Genomic DNA, 6,083 nt, shown 5'->3' on the forward strand with positions numbered 1-6,083 from the left:
TGTGAAGAACCTTATGATAGTATAGAAGGAAACTGATCTCCCTTGCAATGTTTGTATTTTTTGGTGCTGTTTGAAACTGTTTGGCAATGTAATTTTTGCAGATTTTTATGAATAAAGTATATTTTGGAAATAAAGAAAAAGTGCTGTCACTGACTTTATGAGAAGAGGGTGACCAATCAGAAGTGGGCTGGGGTTACAGCAGGTTCAAACTGCAGGAATTCCAGGTCCCTGAATGACTGAGCTGAAACTGATCAGTTTCACAAACCCTGTCAGTTTCACTGCAGGAAACACCGTCTCGGGGGAAATTACATCACAAATAATTCCATTTGACTAATTATTCAATTATAAAACAATGGGCAGATGTGAAGGTGCGATGTTACTTTTCACTGTGAGGGGAGAATCTGCCATCTGGGTAAATCAGCAACTTTATAACATCGTCTGTACGTTTAGAAAAGAAACGATGAAAACTCCCCATAACCCTGGTGCGGTGGAAAGGCTCAATTCAGAGATTGGAATATAACGAGAGCACAACATAAATCATTAACTGTTATTTCCGGCATAAAACACACCCCAGCTCCCGTTCTCAGGTCACTGCTGTCCCTATGAGGCGGTGGGTGACTCTGAAAAGAGACTTTGTTTTGTGTTTGAGAGAAACGGTCGAGTTTTTTGACCGCCGAATCCACAGGGAGTGCAGCCCTGCCGTTTCAGAGCGGACACCACATGGTTACATCTTGCGCTTGACCTGCTCAGTGCAAGTGACCGCTTCACTGATGCTGCATTCTGCAGGAAAACCACAAAGATCCTCCCAGGCAGTGAAATTCATCTTCCCAGAATCTCCATACCAGATTGAAACAGAAAACATAGACAGAGAAAGTTCAAGAGAGTTACTTAGCATTAAAACCAATTAAATAAACCAATTCTGGAGAGATGATGTAGCTTTTTCAGAGAGATTGTGGGTGGCTCTTAAAAGAGCCGTTGTGTTTCGAGTGTTTTCACTACATGGTGGAGTTTTACTTGGAGTTGATGTACTTGGTCACTCACTTTGTCCCTTCTCACATTCCGAGCGCTTTGTTGGGTGGAAATGTTTCTTCAGGCAGTTTCAACAGCTCAGAGCCGACATTGAGTCAGAAACCAGAAATGGGAGTATGGGACACAGACAAGGAATTGAGGCTGAACCTTTATAAATCTCACTGGCTATAGGCCTCAGCTCGAGCATTGTGTCTAATTCCATGCTCCACACTTTAGCAGGAATGTCAAGGCCTCAGAGAGGGCACAGAGGAGATTTACTAGAATGGTATCAGAGATGCACGAATTCAGCTAATGTGGAAAGAATAGGGGTCTGGGGTGTGTGAAGCTGGGGTCCTTCTTCTTCGAGCAGAGATGTTAATGAGGTAGTTAATAGTTGTGTTCAACATTGTGAAGAGTTTTTATAAGAATAAAGAAGTTTGACTTAAATTAGACAGAGCCTTGGTGAGATCACACCTGGAGCACTGTGTACAGTTTTGGTTCCCCTTACCTAACGAAGGACATACTTGCCTTAAAGGAAGTGTAACAAAGTGTCACTCGATTGCTTCCTGGGATGAGGGAATTGTCCTATGAGAAGAGATTGAGTCGACAAGGCCGATATTCCTCGTACTCGGCCCTGTGGGACTGGGTCGGCCCGGACCTGCTGGAAGTATACGAGAGTATGCTCCTGGCCGGCAGCATGTCAGAATCCATGAGGAAAGGCATCATCACCCTCATTTACAAGCGGAAGGGGGAGAGGGCAGAAATCAGAAATTGGCGGCCCATCTCACTGCTTAATGTTGATTACAAGATTCTGTCCAAAGTCATAGCCAGTCGAGTCAAGTCTGCTCTGGAGTTGGTGATCCACCCTGACCAGACCTGTACTGTACCCGGCAGGAAGATCTCTGATAGTCTCGCGCTACTCAGGGATACGATCGCCTACATACGGGACAGGAGGGTGGACACCTGCCTCATCAGCCTGGACCAGGAGAAGGCTTTTGACAGGATATCGCACACCGACATGATGGACGTGCTTTCCAAAATGGGGTTTGGGGAGGGAATCTGCAATAGGATCCAACTGCTCGACACAAACATCAGTAGCGCAGTTTCAATCAACGGGTGGGAATCGGAAAGTTTCCCGATCAAATCTGGAGTCAGACAGGGCTGTCCTCTCTCCTCGGTCTTGTTTGTTTGCTGTATTGAACACTTTGCTGAGTCTATTAGGAAGGATGCGAGCATAAGAGGGTTGACAATCCCAGGCAGCGGAGGCACTCAGGTGAAAACCTCCCTGTACATGGATGATGTTGCCGTCTTCTGCTCGGATCCGCTGTCCGTGCGCAGACTGATGAGCATCTGCGACCAGTTCGAACTGGCCTCGGGAGCCAAAGTTAACCACGGCAAGAGCGAGGCCATGTTCTTTGGGAACTGGGCTGACCGATCCTTTGTCCCCTTCACCGTCAGGTCAGACTACCTGAAGGTGCTGGGGATATGGTTCGGAAGGGCCGGGGCGTGCACCAAAACATGGGAGGAGCGAGTAGCCAAGGTACGACAAAAGTTGGGTATGTGGGGGCAGCGATCTCTCTCCATTGTGGGTAAGAACCTGGTCATCAGGTGCGAGGTGCTCACGTTGTTGCTCTACATGGCGCAGGTCTGGCCCATACCCCACTCCTGTGCTGTGGCAGTCACCCGAGCCATTTTCTGCTTCATCTGGGGATCTAAAATGGACCGGGTCCGGAGGGACACGATGTTCAAATCTCTGGACAAGGGCGGGAAAAATGTACCCAACGTGGCCCTCATCCTGATGACCACCTTTGTGTGCGGCTGCATCAAGCTGTGTGTAGATCCCCAGGACGCAAACTCCAAGTGTCACTACGTGCTGAGGTTCTATCTGTCCCTGGTGTTGTGAAGGATGGGCTTGGCCACATTGCCGCGGAACGCTCCATGCAGTTGGACCGTGCCATACCACCTATCCTTCGTGGAGCAGTTTCTGCGGGAAAACACCTTTGACCGCCGGTCCATCAAACAGTGGTCTGCACGGAATGTCCTCAAGGCCCTACCGGAAAAGGAGACGGTGGATCCTGTCGCATGGTTCCCTGAGCAGACTGTCAAAGTCATTTGGCGGAATGCCTCATCACCAGAACTTTCAAACAAGCACCAAGACGTAGCTTGGCTGGTGGTGAGAAGGGCCCTCCGCCCTCCCCATCAGATCCTTCATGCACACCCGACGTCTCGCCCCCTCCGCACAGTGCCGCCGCGGTGGCTGTGTTGGGGAAGAGACGGTCGCCCACCTCCTCCTGGAATGTGTTTTCGCAAAGCAGGTGTGGAAAGAGATGCAGTGGTTTTTGTCAAGGTTCATCCCAAGCAGCTCTGGAATGCAGGAGGCTGTGCTCTACGGGCTGTTCCCAGGGACGCACACCGAGACAAACATCAACTGCTGCTGGAGGACTATCAATTCGGTGAAAGACGCCCTTTGGTCTGCCCGAAACTTGCTGGTCTTCCAGCGCAAAGAGTTGTCCACCACCGAATGTTGCAGACTGGCACATTCCAAGGTCCAGGACTACGTGCTGAGGGACGCACTAAAGCTTGGGGCAGCCGCAGCAAAGGCTCAATGGGCAAAGACCACAGTGTAAGGTCCCCCCCACCAAGCTGAACTGAGGGGCTGGATCCATGGGAAACCCCTCGAACTGTATCGTTAATATTTTCGATTGCTGTAAATGTAAAACTGTAATTGGCCTGACAATTGTGAAATGGAAGGGTTGTGAAGAAACTCATGACAGTACTGAAGGAAACTGATCTCCCTTGCAATGTTTGTATTTTTTGGTGCTGTTTTGAAACTGTTTGCAATGTAATTTTTACAGATTTTTATGAATAAAGTATATTTTGGAAATAAAAAAAAATATTCCTCAGAATTTCGAAGAGTGAGAGGTAATCTTACTGGCACCTAAAAATCTTAAGGGATTTAACAGGGTAAATGCTGGGAGGATGTTTCCTCTGGCTGGGGAATCTTGAACTAGGGATCCCAGTCTCAGTATAAATGGCTCAATCATTTAGGACTGAGAAGAGGAGAATTTTTTTTCACTCAAATCATTGTGAATCTTTGGAATTCTCTACGCACAGTGGTTAGCACCGCGGCCTCACAGCTCCAGTGACCTCGGTTCTGTTCTGGGTATTGCCTGTGCGGAGTTTGCAAGTTCTCTCTGTGACCGCGTGGGTTTCCGCCGGGTGCTCCAGTTTCCTCCCACAGCCAAAGACTTGCAGGTTGATAGGTAAATTGGCCATTGTAAATAGCCCCTAGTGTAGATAGGTGGTAGGAGAATGGTGGGAATGTGGTAGGGAAGATGGGATGAATGTAGTATTAGTATAAATGGGTGATTGTTGGTCGGCACAGACTCGGTGGGCCGAAGGGCCTGTTTCAGTGCTGTATCTCTCTGTGACTGTAGAGATGTGGATGCTCAATCATTGGGTATATCCAAGAGAGCGATCGATAGGTTTTTGGATACTAAGGGAATCAAGGGATCTGTGCTAGTGTGGTCAGATAGAGTTGATGTAGGAGATCAGCTGTGATCTTATTAAATGGCAGAGCTATTTCGATGGGCCGAATGGCCTACGCCTATTTTTTATGTAAAGTTCCATTCCTCTCAGGGAATATTTTATTTTCAAAAAGAGAAATACTGCACACTGGAAATCTGAATAATAACAGAAGATTCTGGAAACACTCAGCAGTTCCAGCAGTATCTGTGGAGAGAGGAAGGTAGGAGCAATGTTTCAGGTCTCTCGAAGGGTCACAGAACTGGACCATTAACCCGAGCTTCTCTTCTCCACAGTTGTTTCCGGACTGGCTGAGTGTTTTCAGTATTTTAGGCTTTTTCTTTCTGTATTTCATCCTTTTCCCATTTGACTATTTGCTGTGAAACTTTCAGCGTTGTGCTCAATTCTTTGTGTCGTTGTGTTTTCTTTATTTGAAGTAATGTAAATAGTATCCTGAAATGAATTTGCCAAATGATTGGGCAAATTGTTACAACCAGTTTTTGAGCAAGTTCTCCACATACACAGTGAAGGATTCCTTCATATTTGTGAAGACCATACAGGACTTGCATATCGATAGCAATGCCGTGTCCATGTGTTCATTTGACATTGCTAGCCTATTCACCAATGTACCACTTCAGGAAGCCATAGATATTTGCACTGCAGTGCTATATCATGGTGATCTAGACCCGTCACCATTGTGTGAAACAGTATTCATTGAACTTATGAACTCGGCAACTTGCACAGTTGAGTTCAGTTTTATTGACACCATGTATCGCTGGTGTTGCCATGGGATCCCCTCTAGGCCCAGCTCTCACAAACACCTTTGTTGGATTCCATGACAAACCTGTTTTTAAGGGAATGACACCTAACCTCCGACCTCTTGCATATTTCCAATATGTAGATGATACGTTTGCTATATTTGAATCCGCAGCTGCATGAAATAATTTCCTTGCACGTCTTCATGGGCTCCATCCTGCACTCTAATTCACCTTTGGAATGGAGCAGTCAAATGAGCTCCCTTTCCTTGATGTACTAGTTGAGAAATCTGCTAAGGGGTTTTCTACCACGGTCTACCGCAAACCTACCTTCACTGGTCAATACACGCGTTGGGATTATTACAGTTCCATGAGCTATAAGATTGGCCTTATCGGCAACCAATCACTGACCGACATTGGCTCCTGGTCCAGCAACAACTCAACCTCAAAATCCTCAGACCTGCTGGGTGGTTCCAGCATTTCTTGTTTTTATTTCAAAATACTCATCCTTGTTTCTAAATCCTTATGTGTTCTCACCTGTCCCAACCTCCTTCCTCCCTCCGTAACCACCTCCCTCCCTCCCTCAGTAACCACCTCCCTCCCTCCGTAACCACCTCCCTCCCTCCCTCCGTAACCACGGAGTCTTATCGAAAACCTCATAAATAGGGCTGAGCCATTTGCTCACCATGCAAGCTTGATGCTGAAATAGGGCGAATCAAAGACATCCTGCATTACAATGGCTACACTGATCAGATCATTTCTATCTGTATATCGCACAAACTTATAAACGGGCTG

The sequence above is a fragment of the Heterodontus francisci genome, chromosome 35 (genome assembly GCF_036365525.1).
Source record: "Heterodontus francisci isolate sHetFra1 chromosome 35, sHetFra1.hap1, whole genome shotgun sequence".
In the NCBI taxonomy this organism is placed as follows: Eukaryota; Metazoa; Chordata; class Chondrichthyes; order Heterodontiformes; family Heterodontidae; genus Heterodontus; species Heterodontus francisci.